Here is a 19,978-nt window from a genome sequence, read left to right on the forward strand (position 1 = left end):
GTAAGTGTATAATAGCTATATGCCTCAAAAATGTATATGCCTTAATTTTAAAATACATGATTGCTAAAAAAAAATACTAATGATAATCTGAGTCTTAGTAAATTATCAACTTTTTCCTGGTGGAGGTTCTTGCCTCGATATTGATGGCTGCTGACTGATTAGGGTGGTGGCTGCCGAAGGTTGGGGTGACTGTGGGGTGAATTTTTAAAAATAAGGAAGCAATGAAGTTTGCCACATTGACTGACTCTTTCTTTCATGAAAGATTTCTCTGTAGCATGTGATGCCATTTGATATTTAACCCACAGCCAAACTTGAAAATTAAAGTCAATCCTCTCAAACACTGTCACTGCTTTATCAACTAAGTTTATACACTATTCTAAATCCTTTGTTGTCATTTCAACTATGTTCATAGCATCTTCACCAGGAATAGATTCCATCTCAAGAAACCACTTTCTTCTCTCACTCATAAGAAGCATATCCTCATCCATTGATGTTTCATTACAAGATTGTAGCAATTCAGTCACATCTTCAGGCTCCAATTCTAATGCTAGTTCTCTTGCTATTTTTACCACATCTGCAGTTCCTTCCTCCACTGAAGTCTTAAACCCCTCAAAGTTATCCCTAAGGGTTGGAATCAACTTCTTCCAAATGTCCATTAATGCTGATATTTTTACCTTCTCCCATGAGTTACAAATGTTCTTAATAGCATCTAGGATGGTGACTCCTTTCCAGAAGGTTTTAAATTTACTTTGCCCAGATTCATTGGAGGAATCAGTATCAACAGAAGCTACAGCCTTACAAAATGTATTTCTTTAAAAATAAGGGCTAGACACAATGGCTCTTGCCTGTAATCCCAGCACTTTGGGAGGCCAAGGTGCGCAGACTATTTGAGCCCAGTAGGCTTCAATAGTGGGTTTCAAATATTCAGTAAACCATGCTGCAAACGGATGTGCTGTCATCTGACTGTGCTTTACAGAAAAGAATTTAGCTAATTCTTACATGTCCTAGCATTTTCAGAATGGTAAATGAGCATTGTCTTCAACTTAAAGTCACCAACTTTATTAGTCTCTGACAAGAGTCATCCTGTCCTTTGAAGTCAGGCATTGACTTCCCCTCTAGCTATGAAAGTTCTAGATGGCATCTTCTTCCGATAGAAGGCTGTTTCATCCATGCTGAAAATGTGTTTAGTGTAGCCACCTTCACCTATGATCTTAGCTACATCTTCTGGATAACTTACTGCAGCTTCTTCCTAAGGATTTGCTGCTTCACCTTGTACTTCTATGTTATGGAGATAGCCTCTTTCCTCAAACCTCATGGACCAACCTCTGCTAGCTTCCAGCTTTCTGCTACAGCTTCCTCACCTCTCTCCGTCTTCAAAGAATTGAAGAGAGCTTAGGACCTTGATCAGGCTTTGGCTTACGGGAATGTAATGGCTGATTTGATCTTCTATCCAGACCACTAAAACTGTCTTCATATCAGCAATACGGTTATTTCATTTTCTTATCATTCACGTGTTCACTGAAGTAGCACATTTTATTCTCTTCACAAACTTTTTCTTTGCATTCACAACTTGGCTAAATGTTTGCTGCAAGAACCCTAGATTTCTGCTTATCTTGGTGGACAATGTCTTCTTAAGCTTAGTCATTTCTAGTTTTTGACTTAAAATGAAAGACACATGACTCTTCCTTTCACTAGAATAGTTAGAGGCCATTGTAAAGTTATTAATTGGTCTAATTTCAACATTGTTGTCTCTCAGGAAATAGGGAGGTCCAAGGAGAGAGAGAGACAAGGGGGAACAGCCAGTTGGTGGAGCAGTCAGACGACACACATCTATCCATGAAGTTTGCTGCTAAATATGAACATGGTTTGTGGCGTGATATTACAATAGTAACGTCAAACATCACTGACCACAGATCACCGTAACATATAATAATAATTTAAAAGCTCAAAATGTTGCAAGAATTACCAAAATGTGACACAGAGGCACAAAGTGAGCACATGCCTTTGTAAAATAGCACTAACAGTAGCTAGGACTACAGCTACTGTAGTCCTAGCCCCCCCCCCAGCCAATTTTTTTTTTTTTTTTTTTTTGTATTGTTTTGTAGAGACAGAGCTTCACCATGTTGCTCAGGATGGCCTCAAACTCCTGAGCTCAAGTGATCTGCCTGCTTCTGCCTCCCAAAGTGGTGGATTATAGGCATGAGCCACTGCACCCAGCCCAACTTAATGGCTCCTAATGCAGCACAAAAACATATTTCATTTAGTAGGTGAGATTGACTATGTTTCATAAAATTATCAGTTCCTGTAAGTCATATTCTTTAGCTATGTAAAAAAAAAAAAAATTGGAGACAATTTATATGCTATGCATATGTTTACAAAATACAGTTGACCCCTGAACCTCATGGTTTTCAACTCTGAGGGTCCACTTATATGCAGGTTTTCTTCTGCCTCTGCCACCTGTGAACAGCAAGACCAATCCCTCCTCTCCCTCCTCTTCCTCAGCCTACTCAATATGAAGACAATGAGGATGAAGATTCTATGATGATTCACTTTTAGTTAATGAAGAGTAGGTATTTTTTCTCTTCCTTATAATTTTCTTACAATTTTCTTTTCTCTAGCTTACTTTGTTGTAAGAATACAGTATATATGGAGGGACCAAGATTACTGGTTACTTTCTTATTTATCTTACTTACTATTCAACAAATTTTACACTGAGTATGCATTAGCTTTGGGAATTTTGCCTGTTACCCAGTTTATAAAATGATAATAGTACCTATATTATAGGGTAGTTTTCAGTATGAAACAAATGTTCGTGTGTATAAAGAACCTAAAAGAGTATTCAGCACATGAAAAATGTTCAAGATGTTAGCTATTATCATTATTATATAAAGTAATTCATTTAAAAAATGTGTTGAAACTTTACTAAATCCATTACACTTGTCTAGTTCATCACATACACAAATAAACTTAACGCACTCAAAAAAAAGAGAATATATAACTCATATAATATACAAAATGCATGTTAATAGACTGTTTATGTTATCAGTAAGGCTTCCAGTCAATAGTAAGCTGTTAGCAGTTACCTTTTTGCGGTGTCAAAGGTTATACATGAATTTTCCATTGCATGGGTTTCCCTCCTCCCTGTGTTATTCAAGAGTCAACTAAAATTTATTTAGAAATTGATGATTTGGAAAGTTGCAATTCCCTGTTTTATTTTACTTAGCAATTATAGCATCAGATCTAAATAACTACAGGGAAAGAACAATTGCAACACTTGCATGGTTTTAAGATGGTCTCTAGAATAATGTAACCTAATGTTATGTTTCATAGCAAGGGTTCAGTGTTTATAGTGTCATACTGAAAACAAGTCTATCAATAAGAAACTCTTTAACAATTACATTACAGCAATCTTAATTCTGTGTCATTTTCTATTCTGAGTTCAAGAAATTAAATGACTGTCCTCATTTGAAATACATGCATTTATCATACATTTGTCATAGGTTCTTTTTTGAATTTATCTATTTTAAGTTGACAACAAATAATTGTGCCTATTTGTGGGGTACAATGTGATGTTTTGATTTTTGCATACATTGTAGAAAGAGTTAATCAAGCTAATGAATATATCTATCACCTCATTAGTTACCATTTTGCTTTGAAAATATTAAAATGTATTATTTTAGCAATTTTGAAATATACAGTACATTATTATTAACTGTGGTCACTATTAAATTCATTAGCAGAAAGTCATTATCATAAATTGTGGAGATCTCAAACTATGACTGCTTATATAAAGTAATTCACAATTTTTGTATTAAATCTTTACTTTCTATGTCTATTAATTTTATAAGCAATTTCATGTATTACTCATCGCATGCTCACAAAGTTGTTTACAGAATCTTATATAAAGACTCTATATATATTAAGAAACTTAAGAGCAATTTATCAAGTTTTCAAAACACTCACATATGCTGAGAGATTCTAATTCAGACCCTTGGTGAGACCTACTTTGTTTAACTTAAGAAGTAGAATGATGCTGTATTAAGAAAGTTCAGAGGAGAAAGAAGTCTCAGTATTGGCTCCTTTGTGTGTGTATGTGTGTGTGTGCAATAGCATTGCTTTATTGTTCTCTTTAAGAGGTCACCAAACTAGAGTAAACTGGGATTTATTATTTATATTTATCTTCAGGGAAGTATATATTCTGAAGCTACTCTTGGTGATCCCAATACGCTTTTTTGTTATTGTTACATCTTTTGTTTTATTTTTTAATTTTTTTGATTTTAGTTTTTTCTTTGTACATTTACCTTTTTAATTTCATGTCAAATTATTATACAAAATTTACTTTGCTGAATTTAAAAAAAATTTTTTAAACTTTTAAGTTCAAAGGTGCATGTGTAGGTTTATTATATAAACTCATGTTGTACAGATTATTTTGTCACCTACGTATTAAGCCTGGTACCCAATAGTTAATTTTCCTACTCCTCTCCGTCCTCCCACCCTCCACTCTCAGGTAAGCCCCAGTGTCTGTTGTTCCCTTCCTTGTGTTTATGAGTCATCATTTAGCTCCCACCTATAAGTAAGAACATATGGTATTTGGTTTTCTGTTCCTGCATTAGTCTGCTAATGATAATGGCCTCCAGCTCCATCCATGTTCCAAAAAAAAAGACATGATCTCATTCTTTTCTTATGGCTACATAGTATTCTGTGATGTATATGTACCATATTTTCTTTATCCAGTCTGTCATTGATGGGCATGTATGTTGATTCCTTGTCTCTGCTATTGTGACTAGTGCTGCAATAAACAATTTGCGTGCACGTGTTTTTGTGGGAGAATGAATATAACCTCTGTGTACGCAAACTAGAAAACCTGAGATGGCTAAATTCCTGGACACATACAGCCTCACAAGACTAAACCAGGAAGAAACTGATTCCCTGAACAGATCAATAATGAGCTCCAAAATTGAACCAGTAATAAATAGCCAACCAACCAAAAAGGCCCACATGGATTCATAGCTGAATTCTACCAGATGTACAAAGAAGAGCTGGTACCATTCCTACTGAAATCATTCCAAAAAACTGAGGAGGAAGGACTTCTCCTCAACCCATTCTATGAGGTCAACATCATTCTGATACCAAAACCTGGCAGAGATACAACAAAAACAGAAAACTTTAGGACAGTATTTTTCATGAACGTTGATGCAAAAATCCTCAACAAAATACTTGCAAGCTGAATCCAGAAGCACTTCAAAAAGTGAATCCATTACAATCAAGTAGGTTTCATCTCTGGGATGCAAGGTTGGTTCAACATATGCAAACCAATACATGTGATTCATCGCATAAACAGAACTAAAGACAAAAATCACATGATTATCTCAGTAGATGCGGAAAAGGCTTTTAATAAAATTCAACATCCTTTCATGTTAAAAAAAATCCTCAATAAACTAGGTATTGAAGGAACATACTTCAAAATAAGAACCCTCTATGACAAATACACAGACAACATTACAGTGAATGAGCCAAAGCTGGGAGCATTCCCCTTGAAAACCGACACAAGACAAGGATGCCCTCTCTCACCACTCCTGTTCAACATAATATCAGAAGTTTGCCAGAGCAATCAGGCAAGAGAAGGAAATAAAAGGCATCCAAATAGGAAGAGAGGAAGTCAAACTATCCCTGTTTGCAGATGACATGATTCTGTATCTAGAAACTCCCATCATCTCAGCCCAAAAGCTCCTTCAGCTGGTAAACAACTTCAGCAAAGTCTTAGGATAAAAAATCAATGTCCAAAAAATCACCATCATTCCTATATACCAATAACAGCCAAGAACCAAGTCAAGAGCCAAATCAGAAATGCAATCCCATTTGCAATTACCTCAAAAAGAATAAAATACCTAGGAATACAGCTAACCAGGGAGGCAAAAGATCTCTACAATGAGAATAACAAAACACTGCTCAAGAAATAAGAAATGACATGCACAAATGGAAAAACATTCCATGCTCATAGACAGGAAGACTCAGTATCATTAAAATGGCCATACTGCCCAAAGCAATGTACATATTCAATACTATTGTTATCAAACTACCAATGACATTCTTCACAGAAGCAGAAAAAACTATTTTAAGATTCATATAGAACCAAAAAAGAGCCCAAATAGCCAAGGCAATCCTAATCCAAAGGAACAAAGCTGGAGACATGAATTACCCGACTTCAAACTTTACTACAGTGCTACAGTAACCAAAACAGCATGGTACTGGTACAAAACAGACACACAGACCAGCGGAACAGAATAGAGTACCCAGAAATAAGACCGCATACCTACAACCACCTGATCTTTGACAAAGCTTACAAAAACAAGCAATGTGGAAAGGACTCCTTATTCAATAAATGGTGTTGAGATAGCTGGCTAGCCATAAGTAGAAAACTGAAACTGGACCCCTTCCTTACACCATATATAAAAGTTAACTTAATATATGTTAAATATTTAAATGTACAATCCAAAACTATAAAAGCCCTTGAAGACAACCTAGGTAACACCATCCTGGACATAGGAATGGGCAAAGATTTCATGACAAAGACACTGAAAGCAATCATGACAAAATCAAATATTGACAAATGGGATCTAGTTAAACTTAAGAGCTTTTGCACAGCAAAAGAAATCAACAGAATAAACAGACAACTTAAAGAATGGAAGAAAATATGTGCAAACTATGCATCAGACAGAAGTCTAATGTCCAGCATCTGTAAGGAATTTAAATTTACAAGAATTTTTATTTTTAATTGACAAGTAATTGTATATATTTATGGAATGCAATGGATTATATCTTTCAAATTTGCTAAATGAGTGGATTTTAAATGTTCTTACCACAAAAAAATATTTATGTGAGGTGATGGATAGGTTTGATCATTCCACAATGTATATAAAGTATCAAAACATCACATTGCACCCCAATATTGGCTCTTGCAAAGATCAGATCTAAAGGCAAATTCTTAAACACCTATCCTTGATTGGTACCTTCATCTGTAACATAACAGTAATACCCAGATGGTCCAGATCACAAGGCTGCTTGAAAGTGTTTACTCTCTATGGAGCTGTACAAATATAAGCTTTATTAAGCACATTAGTATACACTAAGGTATGTTAACAAGTCTAAACCCATTTGATTAAAATAATCTGTATTAATAATAAATCTTTCACACATTTATAGATACTGAATTACTTTCTAGTCCATAGCACTAAAATATAATTACCCCGGCAACATGTACTTGATGGAATATTATGAAGCAATTAAAATGACTTATGCAGACTATTGAAAAATTAGCATGCTCTCTTCATTAGTTAAGTGTGATACATGACTAATGTGATCAGCATACTTATAAATTATTCAAAGTTAAGCATAACAAAAGATGCATCAAAGTTTTAATACAGTAGTGCTTTTGTTAAGTGATGATAGATTTCTAACTTCTGTTATCAGTTTTAATGATGTAATACATATACACAAAAAACTGTAAACAAAAAAGGAAAAGCAAAAGGTACTCTTTTAAATCTACTATTAGTCTCTTTCCTTTACCAAAATTCCCTTACCCTGGACATCATCAACTATGCAGGTATTCTTGATCTCTCCCTGTGGGTTCCAAAAATCTCATAAGAATATCCCCAAAGTGAATTCTGATAATTGACAATTTTCTTATAATTCAGCTCCCTAAGTACTTTAGAAAAATTTGCCTTTTGAGAAATATATTTTTAATTAAATCCCAGAATAAAAGCAAATAAATAACTATTTTAGTAGCTTATGGCTTTGCAGAGCTCATGTGAATTACTTTTCACACATCATCTCATTTCATGGCTTTTCTATCAGAGATACTTAATTTTTCCTCATTTTACTGATGAGAAAACTGAAACTCAAAAAGGAGAAGTGAATTATCCAAGACTACAGAGTTAACAAAGTGGTGTCTATTTTCATGCCGCTAATAGCGACATACCAGAGAATGGGTAATTCATAAAGGAAAGCCGTTTAATGGACTCACCGTTCCACATGGTTGGGGAGGCCTCACAATCATGGCAGAAGGCAAAGGAGAAGCAAAGACACATCTTACATGGCAGCAGGCAAGAGAGCTTGTGCAGGGGAACTCCCATTTATAAAACTATCACATCTGATGAGACTTATTCACTACCACAAGAACAGTATGGGGGAAATTGCCCCATGATTCAATTATCTCCACCTGGTCCCACCCTTGACACAGGGGGATTATTACAATTCAAGATGAGATTTGGGTGAGGACATAGCCAAACCATATCACAAGGTGAGATAAATATATAAGTATATATATATGTACAAATACATGTGTGTATGTATATATACAAGTGTACATGTGTGTGTGTATATATACAAGTATACATGCACCCAATATTATTTAAAAACATAAAAAATATATCACTTCGTGCTTAAAAAGCTGGCAAAATCATAAAGTTGGATAGTATCATGTGTTGGCATGAATGCAATGTGGGGATATAGGAACTCACGTGTTGCTGGTGGGAGTGTACACTGTTATAATTCTTTGACAGCACCCCTTGTGTTACGTAGTACAATTTTTGGTATTTGTATACCCTACTACTTAGTCAATGTGTCTCCAGTTACATATCTCAAAGTAGTTCTGACACAGGTGCATAAGGGACATGCACACAGTTGCTCTTTGCAGTGCAGTGGCTGAGAATTGAAAGCAACCTGAGCGTCGACGGCTGGAAAAGCGGGTAGGAAAGACAAGGTAGGTGCAGAGAATGCAGTATCATGCAACACTTAACAAGCCTTTGGATGATTCTGATGTATTGTGATCGTTAATGTTGATTGTCAACTTGATTGGATTGAAGGATGCAAAGTATTGTCTCTGGGTGTGTCTGAGAGGGTAATGCCAAAGGAGATTAACATTTGAGTCAGTGAACTGGGAAAGATGGAACCATCCTCAATTAGGGTGGGCACCATCTAATCAGCTGCCAGCATGGCCAGAATAAAAGCAGGCAGAAGAACATGGAAAGACTAGACTGGTTTAGACTCTGGACTATCTCTTTCTCCCATGCTGGATGCTTCCTGCCCTCAAACATTGGACTCCAAGTTCTTCAGTTTGGGACTTGGACTGGCTTCCTTGCTCCTCTGCTTGCAGACCTCACCTTGTGATTGTGTGAATCAATACTCCTTAATAAAATCCAGATATATATATGTAGCCTAAGATATATATAGATATAGATATATAGATATATATCCTAAGAGATAGATATATCCTATTAGTTCTGTCCCTCTATAGAACCCTAATATATGTAAGCTAAACACGAAGAACCTTGGCAGTACATGAACTCTAAGGTTTCCTTTAGCATGAAATCCCCCTCCTTCACTCTACACACGCACACAGACACACACACACACACACACATAATGCTTATAATGTTGCAATTACAACCATGAAATTTTATTCATGTAATGACAGATACATGAATTGACTGTAACACTAGTACTTTATGATCCAGGCCTTATTATTTCTGGCATACAGAGGTTCACTAACTTTGTTTAGTATGCATCAGAATCATCCAGAGACTTGTTAAATGTTAATTGTTAAATATTTACTGCTACCATTAGGTATGTAACAGTTGCTATATATTCTGTTCCTAGAAATGCATAATAATGAAAACAAACCCACCCACTCCATATCTGATGTGTGCTGTATCCACACTCCAAAGCTTCTCTCCCCTCTGTTGCATACCTTCAACCCTCAACTCCTTGAAAAGGGTGAAATGGTCACTGTTTCTGCTTGTCCCATTCTCACTGAAATTTAACCCTTTATGATTTAATCTCTTTCCTCATAATTCTCCTAACATTGGTAGCTAAGGAATCATCAGCGTTCTTCTGACTGTCATACCCAACAGCTTTTCTCAGTTCTCATTGTTCATTTTTTATCTTCTACCAACCAACCCCCACCCCAACATAATCCATGGATTCTTAGCTTGGAAACTGTTCCCCACCCTTTGGACTCTTGGCTCAGCTATCACCTATGACATAAAGCCTTCTCTTATGTCCGTGAAAGGTTTGCTGTTCCTTCTCTTGTAGGCCCCTGGGTCTTTGTTCACGTGTTTACCCAGATAGAAGCTGGAATGCTTCCCTGATGCCACCCAACCATGAGACCTCTTTATGAATTCCTCTCCATTGCTTAAGTCCCAAATGATCGAGTTCCATAAGTCTCTCTGGTTCCCCTCAACCATTTATGTCTCTGCTTCCTTTAAAGCTTTTTGCTGTTTCTTGTGTATTTACTTATTTACCTAATTATTCTTGTGATAAATAACTTTAGTTCTTTTCTGTGTGGCCATAGGCAAGCTACCAGACTTCTGAGAGATGTGGATGTTTTATGTGTACACTGGGAAGAAGGATGTCTCCTATCTTTGCAGGGAAGTGTTGAACAGTCAGCGATGTGTGTGCAGGCCTGGTAGCACTGACTGATACACAGTAGGCATGAGGTGAAGGATGGTGACAAAGATGGGAGCAGCCCCCGACTACTGTCAGCTGTGAGCCAGGATGATGTTTTACTATTGAATATAAGCAATTTCACGGGACACCAGCATCATACAAGGTCATTCTTCCACTGTAATGGAAAAAAACAAAGACAAAACCACTCTGTAATCATGTCCGAATGAAGATAAAAACTAAAGTAACGTCTAAAGCAGCAAAGTGACTGGACATCCACCACCTTTGTTAGCATGAGTAACAGCTCCCTCTTCACCAGTTACAGCTTTAGCTTTGCCCCACTCTTCCTACCTCCTTGATAAAAATTAGGATGCTCACATAGGGTGCATCCAGTCCCTTGCACCGGGTAGTATGGCCAATTTAGTGTGCCTATAGGTGTGTTTCTGGTGGTGTCTGGCTGGTGAGCAGCATCAGTAACTGTTATTGCAATCAATGTTTCCTGTTCTTTATTGAATTAAATGGCAAACTACTATGCACGATTCAAGTGAAGTCATCCCCTTTCCTTTTTTAGCTTTATAAACGCCTAAAGCTTAACACAGCAAAATTTGTAAATGAATTCCACATCCCAAAGTCATTTATAAATATCTGTTTTTTAGTTGATGTTGAGATCTTTCCTTATTTATGGGCAAGATTATTTTATTTTTCACCATTGTTCAGGTTAATAAAAACCATCCAGGCTAGACACAGTGACTCATGCCTGTAATCCTACCATTTTGGGAAGCTGAGGCCAGCAGATCACCTGAGGTTAGAAGTTTGAGACCAGCCCGCCAAATATGGTGAAACCCTATCTCTACTAAAAATACAAAAATTAGCCAGGCGTAGTGGGACACACCTGTAGTCCTAGCTACTAGGGAGGCTGAGGAGAGAGGATCACTTGAACTCGGGCAGTGGAGGTTACAGTGAGCTGAGATCATGCCACCACACTCCAGCCTGAGCGACAGAGCGAGACCTTGTCAAAAACAAACAAAAAAAAACTCATCCTGAGATCTTTTCAGGGGCCACAGTGATGCTGGTAACTGTTACCAATTTGTGTGACCAAAATAGAACTGCCAAATGGTGTTTACATACATTGATTTTTACTGAAGATACTTATAAAATATGATTTTTTCCAATAAAATAATCACACCCTATTTTATATTTTAAGAATCTTTGGCCGGGCACAGTGGCTCATGCCTGTAATCCCAGCACTTTGGCAGGCCAAGGCAGGTGGATCACAAGGTCAGGAGTTCAAGACCAGCCTGCCAACATGGTGAAACCCCATCTCTACAAAACGATAAAATTAGCCCAGTGTGGTGGCACATGCCTATAGTCCCAGCTACTCAGGGGGCTGAGGCAGGAGAATTGCTTGAACCCTGGAGGCAGAGGTTGCAGTCAGCCAAGATTGTGCCATTGCACTCCAGCCTGGGCAACAGAAGAATCTTTGGCCTGATAAGTAGTAAAGTTAAAAAAAAATTAATAATATCAAATCCGCTGATGCCCTCTAAGCAGCTTCAAGTCTGATTTAAGCAGCTTCAAAAGGTCATGATCTCTCTGAAGCCTGACTACACTGCCTCCCAGTTGGCTTCCATTGATTGTCATGAGGTCATTCCTCCAGGAGAGTCACATTTTGCCATCGGAAGGAAACCATTTCAAACATACAACTTTCTTTGAAAAAGACAATTGTTTAAGGGCTCTGGTCCCACCGAATTGCCTACTTGTTCTACTAATTCTCCATCAGCAGAAAGGTATTCATCCTGGTATCACGTTGGGAAAAGAGGAGTCACGCAGCCCTAAGCAAACAGGACTTATGACCTATTAGTTTAGACTGGGGGAGAAGACATAAAAGGATGATTTCAACTTGAGCGCTTTTCACGAAAGGAAGATGGGAATGATGTATCACTCATCACAGAAATCAGAGTCCTTCTAAGTTTTACATGTTCATTTATTGACATTGACTAGGGCTTCTTTGGTAACGATTAACGTTTTAGTTGAACTAAATAAACATTTAAGTAGGTATTAAAACATTTAAGTTGAATTTCAATAAAACTATTTTCTTTCAAATTGTAGTTTATGTTTAAATAAGTGAAAACTTTCATTATAAACCTCACTTAAATACGTTATAGAATTTTGGGGAACAGAGAAGGGGAAAAGCCTACTCATAATCCCATCACTCTAGGAATTAGTGAAAATTAGGAAATTATTTTCTTCGTCACTTATTTATAGTCCCATCTATTAAATCATTTTGTAATTATAATTCAATACCAGTAAATGTAAGATTTTCCATTTTTATCACAGTTAATTAGCATTTAGAGGACATATTTGCTTTTTTTAGACTTTTCACACTACGAAGTGTGTATGTGTGAGTGTACTTCCAAATCCAACCTTTCCAGTATCAATGGAAGTAAAGGACAGAGCATCTGTGATTTACAGAACAAACCCCATTTAAACACATTATTTAAATAACTTGCTCAAGATCAACTTGCAAAATAAACAAACATTCCTGACCAACTCTATTCTACCACCCAGATCAGTCTCTCATGATGAATGTCAAATGATAAGTCGAATTTTTAAAGATACATATTTCCTCATGAATTTTCAGATGTTGTAGAAGCCAGCGTTTGCCATAATGAATAGGCATAATTTTTCTCCCTGCTCCATTTGATTTTCTTTGGTATGCTTGTTCATCCCCACGAACAGACACATATCCAAAGGAAAAACCAGCAGGGAAAATATTAGACACACAAAAGTGTTCACAGTCAGAGTTTGTTTCTGCTGGCAAAAATGAAATAAAGCAATTGTGTTGACTATATTTTTCTCTGAATTCATTGAAGCCCCTAATGTTTAAGTTATTTTACAGCTACTTGGTAGATCCAACCGTTCTCTGAAGAGGCATCGAGGCCCTCTAGGTTTTAGTGGATGTTGACATAGCACCGCAGGCTGAAATATCTTCTTGGGAAAGTGGGGAACACAGCCGAGGGTGCCCTCTACCCCACAATGGGAGTCTTTCACTGCTGTATGAATTCAACTTTTTTTTTTTTCTTCCACGAATGTCTTCATCCTCCTCCTCTCACCCACCCCCCATAAAGTCCTTGCTGAAGCCTGCTTCATCCCCACAGGCAGTTAGGGCACTCTCTGTGCTGGGTCGCAAGGATCTCCATTCCTTTGCAGACCTCTAAGCCCCAAGAGGCTGTAAGCACTCTGGGGCCCAGGACTGTGTCTCATTCATCTCTGTACACTCAGCAACACATCATAAATGCCCAGTGTTCAGTACAGACTGACTGAATGAAAATGTAAATTCCAAAATGATAGTCTTAAGTAATATGAGTTACTACCACATTGGGGTAAATACAAGTATAAAGTAAATGACAGCATATAAAGTAGGGGGGATTTGTCCACCCCCACCACTCCCATTTTGGGATATGATTAATGCCACATCTGAATTTCATTAATCAGTTCATCACATTTCCTATACAGGACACAGGCTGGACCTTTTCAGTGGGTATTAAAATCATCATCAATGGCTGAGAATAACCATAGCAACCATAAGGTAAGGCTGGAGAGGGGTTTTGTTTGTTGGTTTCCTAATGGAAAAAGTTGTAATGTAGTTGGTGAATTTGGTGGAGAATCTGTGAGAGCGATGTTCAGAAAAATAGAGGAAAGAATAGCTCGATGTCAGAATGCAATTTAGACAATTGTGTTTGTTGAAGTCATTAAAATACTTATGATAAAAATGATAAGCCCATTATGCTAAGAACCTACCTCTCAGGTGAGGCAAGACGCAAAGGCATAAAGCATGCCAAGATATAAAGCAGGGACTTTGGTGTAAGCACTTTGACTTCCCTCCTGTCAGCCCTGCAGCTGCAGCAACCTTTCCTTCTTTGACAGTCATCTTCAAGCTGGGAGACTCGGGACATCATTGCACAAGAAATGAATCTGCGCCCAGGTAATGAGGACATGTGCAAGCTTTAAAAATCCAAATTCCATGTCGCTCTGTTATTTCAAAAAAGAACTCCTCCCTAAAGACTCAACACTCAAAGAAAAAATAATGTTTTCTTTGTGTTTGACTGAGGCACATTTCCCAAATGACAGTATGTACTTGAGCAGACCTGCCAGTTTCGCTAGAAAATAAATCTCTGCAGTACATGTGGTGAGGGGACATATTTCCCCCATTTCCTCAAGGACGTGTTCCAATCATTCAGAGCAGTCTTATACATTGTCTTCTTTAAAAATATATATATATATAATGAAGTAAGAAGTAGATTTGCAGAAAGTAGATTTCCGTATCCTTATTTCTCCAGTAGCTATTTTTCTTTCTTAGGATTCATGCTAGATACTTAATATCCAGGTTTGTGGCTTTCCAATGATTTGGGAGTTAACACTGGTTTTTCTTTTGGGTAAGTTATGTTTAGGAACATTTTCCTAATATAACTCTCCATTTAAACACATTATGAAGACCCAGGCACAGTGGCTCACGCCTGTAATTCCAGCACTTTGGGAGGCCAAGACAGGCAGATCACTTGAGGTCAGGAGATCAAGACAAGCCTGGCCAACAAGGTGAAACCCCACCTCTCCTAAAAATACAAAAATTAGCCAGGTGTGGTGGCGCGAACATATATCCCAGCTACTCGGGAGGCTGAGGCAAGAAAATCGTTTGAACCCGGGAGGCAGAATTCGTTGCAGTGAGCCGAGATTGTGCCACTTCACCTTAGCCTGGGCGACAGAGACAGACTCTGTCTCAAAAACAAACAGACAAACAAACACATTGGGATACTTGTCTAATGCTAATTATATTGAATAATTTGATACATCTCATTATTTATTGACACTGAAAATACAATCTAAGTCCTGGGGAACAGAGCAATTCAAACTTGGGTGTGCACATGAATTACCCAGGGATCTCGTTAAAATGCAGATTCTAACTCAAGAGGTCTGAAGTGGTGACTGAGATCCTGTATTTCTAACAAGTTCTGTCACTCTGATGATGCTGATGCTAGAACCACACATTGAGTAGCAAAGTTGTAGAACTGTGTTACTCAAGCTTCATGTGAACATCAAACATCACATGGAGGGCTCCTTACAACCCTGTTCCTGGACCCCATACTCAGAGGTTCTGATGGGGTAGATACCAGGTGGGATCTTAGAGTCTGCACTTCAAACAAGCTCTTAAGTGAGTCTGATACTGCACATGAGTAGATTAGATGTTGAGTAGCATACAAGACAACCTGGTTGAACATAATATGTTAGCCAGATCTTTCTTTACTAGGCCAAGCACACAATTTTGCATGACAGGACATTTTAGATAAATAAATGTTAGCATGCGTCAGAACATTCCAAAAAAAGAAACATGAGCAATTTCTACAATTCAGTTAAAATTGTAAAGACTGTGGCTGGTGGGAAAGAACACTGGAGGTGGGTTGACTTTTCCAGCAGAAAATAATAAGAGATGTGAAATGTCAAATGTGAACAGTTGAGTTCATATGGAGGAAGTGTTTGCCGCATTTGGCTCCTCATCATATGTAAAGGAGCAGGAGAAATCTTTACACTTTGGCCAGCAGTCAGTGTGACTTGCTGTCGACATCAATAGATAAAAGATTGGGAAGAGTAGCAGGGCACTAGGTAGGGATAGTTAATGGGTACAAAAATATAGTTAGAAAGAATAAGACCTACTATTTGATAGCACAATAGGGTGGCTATAGTCAATAATAACTTAACTGAATATATTTAAGTAACTTAAAGATTGTAATTGGCTGATTTGTCACTCAAAGGATAAGTGCTTGAGCGAACGGATACCCCATTCTCTATGATGTGCTGATTTCACATTGCATGTCTATATCGAAACACCTCATGTACCCCATAAATATATACACCAATTATGTACCCACAAAAATTTTTTTTAAAGAAAAAAAAGCAGTTAATGAGAATTAAAAGAAATTCAAGACTTGAGGAGGGCAAAGTCCTGTAGTTCAAACCCCGAAGTGCTTGAAAGATTCAACTTAGCTAAGAGAGCCAAGGAGGAGTAAGGATGAAATAAAAATCCTAGAACTGCTTCATAATAATAATGGCAGGGACATCTTGGTGAGTAAGCTACCTGTGAAGCCACATCCCAGGCTTTCGATCTGAATCGGTAATGCGATGATGAGAAGGAATAATGCCTGCTTAAAACAAATATGGCTTTTTTTTTTAACCTGTTGTTTATGGGCCAGAAGATAAAGCATTAAGTTGCAGTTCATGAACAGATTCCCTGGCTGTGAATGCCTGATGAGACAAGAAACACCAGCTTTTCTCAGAAGAAACAATCACATGTGGGGTTTTTAGGAGGAGACAAGATTCCTGGCAAAAGGATATAATCCTGACCCCAATCTTTGATGCACGGCCCGGCTCACACAGGCCTCTAACGCCAGGAAAAAGAAAATAACTGTCAGGGCACGATGGCTCACGCCTGTAATCCCCGCACTTTGGGAGGCCGAGGCGGGTGGATCATGAGGTCAGGAGATCGAGATCATCCTAGCCAACATGGTGAAATCCCATCTCTACTAAAAATACAAAAATTAGCTGAGTGTGGTGGTGTGTGCCTGTAATCCCAGCTACTAGAGAGGCTGAGGCAGGAGAATTACTTGAACCAAGGAGTCGAAGGTTGCAGTGAGCCGAGATAGCGCCACTGCACTCCAGCCTGGCAACAGACTGAGACTCCTCTAAAAAAAAAAAAAAAGCAAAGAACTGAACACTTTGCCAGATTAGCTACAATAGATAAGTTAGGACACTGTAGTAAGAGATGCCCACGCTTCACCATATACCTGAGGGCTTTGTCATGTCCAGGAACATCTTTCTGAAGTACAGCATCCAGTATTGCACAAGTTTACCTGAGGGCTTTGTCCATCTCCCAGGGAGGAAGGCTAAGTCCTCATCCAATGACTGCCTGGAGATGGTGGATAAATACCGCAGCTCCGTTGCTTTTCTGATGGATACACTGAGACATGGTGAAGTCTACTGGCTCCTACAATTCCCCCGTGGGGCTAAGCTCCGATTGCTCAAATTGCAAACCTTATTAGCTACTTTCCCTTCTCTGTCTCACTTCCCTCCCCTCCTACTGTTATTTCTTGAAATTGCCTTCCAAATAAATAACTTGCACTCAAATTCTTGTCTCAGGTTCTGCTTCTAGAGGAACCCAAACTGAAAAATGTGGGTTTTGGTAGCATATTAGAAAGAAGAACTAGAATATCTGCAGAATAGGCCACTATTCTGAGATCATCGGGTCCCCATAAACAGCACTGTTGGATGGCTGTGGTAGCTCACACCCATAATCCCAGCACTTTGGGAGGCTGTGTCAGGTGGATCAGGAATTCAAGACCGGGAGTTCAAGACCAGCCTGGACAACACGGCGAAACCCTGTTTCTACTAAAAATAAAAAAAAAATAGCTGGGCATGGTGGCACATGCCTGTAATCCCCGCTACTCCAGGGGCCAAGGCATGAGAATTCCTTGAGCTCGGGATGAGGATGTTGCAGTGAGCTGAGATCATGTCACTGCACTCCAGCCTGGGCAAAAGAGGGAGACCCTGCCTCAAATCAAAACAAAACAAAACAAAAAATGCAAACACAAAAAAACTAAACAGCACTGTCAAAGCACTAGGTGGAAGAAGAGCCACAGGCAATGCTGCCAGAAATTCTGCCAGAAAGAATTCCATGACATTGATTTGACATTAGTTTCAGAGGTAGATACAAACACAAAACAGACTAAGATGCCTTAGTTGATACGTGTATATATGCAAGTGTATGAATCAGGACACATACTTACATCTATATGACACAAATGGAAACATTTGTATTGCCTGAGCACACATACAGAAAGCTTGTTCTGCTCATCATGACTGGGTACTAATTTCCTAACATTTGAGTTTCTCCAACATATAGCAATATCCATTTTCCTTATTTCCTACAGTGACAATATATTTACACATACTTATACTCTATTATATACTAGACAGTGTTCTTTATACTATAATGACAATGTTTTGGCTTATATAGTCATATATAATGTTAATTATAAATGTACATGTAAGTTTTCCTCCTTTTTTAAAGAATTACTTTCCTTTTCTCTAGAATTACTATAAGGACATAGAACTCCTTGTTAAATATTATAATTTGAAGCACACAATGAACAATTCTACAATGGAAGCAGAACATGTTGGGACAGACTTGTACTTTGGAGTCAGGTACTGCCCTAATTATATGACCTAGAAAAGTCTCTGATTTCCATTTCCTTGTATATAAAATATCAATACATAACATTTCCATCATTTACATTTATATAAGAAATATCTAGATGTATCTAAAATGTCTAGAATATTTCCTAGCATAGACAGGCAATAAATCAATAGATGTATATGTGTTTATAACAGGAAGTACTATTATATATGAGATTATTATGCATAAAGTATTATTACAAATCACAGTATTACACATGAGATGACTTTTAGATAGCTTAGGTTTTGTTTGTTTATTTTCTGTTCATTTTACCTTCTGTGAATTGTCTGATACATTAATGAAAACACTAGAAATCCATATCAATGTTTCCTTCATTTGTTTCAAATCCATTTACTCAATATTCTACACAATGCTCATTTTCAAAGGTTTCAAAACCACTTCATTATTGCCTCAAGTAAGAAAGAATGGTATTTTGCTGTGTGGAGAAAAGTTGTTTTTTGTTTATTCGTTTGTTTTTCATTTTGATTATGGTACCAATGTTTGAAAAACATTGACTTCGGCCGGGCGCGGTGGCTCAAGCCTGTAATCCCAGCACTTTGGGAGGCCGAGACCGGCGGATCACGAGGTCAGGAGATCCAGACCATCCTGGCTAATACGGTGAAACCCCGTCTCTACTAAAATACAAAACTAGCCGGGCGAGGTGGCGGGCGCCTGTAGTCCCAGCTACTCGGGAGGCTGAGGCAGGAGAATGGCGTAAACCCGGGAGGCGGAGCTTGCAGTGAGCTGAGATCCGGCCACTGCACTCCAGTCCGGGCGACAGAGCGAGACTCCGTCTCAAAAAAAAAAAAAAACATTGACTTCTTCTGAGAGCGAATTCCTGGCACTCTGCGATGCTGCTGCCTTTCTGAAGATGGATGAAATGAACAGCAGAGCTGTAATGAACTCTTTGGGTAAATGTCCCAGTAATGTCTCTGACACCACAAGATGCTGATCTGGCTAAATCCACAAAGTAGGAACTTGTAGAATAATCGCAACCCACCTACACTTGGGTGATTTTCATGTATTTGCTCAAGTCAGTGACTGACGGTAAAATACAAAACCCTTGAGTACGGGGTAAAAGAGCCTGGCAAGCAGCTGTCAATGACAAATACATAGCATTGGGTTTCAGCCGATGTTAATACTTTTTAAAAAGTAAAACATTTTCACCAGTCTAGAAAATAAAAGAGGGGGATAGATACCTTCTGTGTTTGCATTATAGTAACAATGGCATCCTCAAAAATAACAGCGATCACT

This window comes from Rhinopithecus bieti, unplaced genomic scaffold (genome assembly GCF_001698545.2).
Source record: "Rhinopithecus bieti isolate Rb0 unplaced genomic scaffold, ASM169854v2 scaffold_2574, whole genome shotgun sequence".
NCBI lineage: Eukaryota > Metazoa > Chordata > Mammalia > Primates > Cercopithecidae > Rhinopithecus > Rhinopithecus bieti.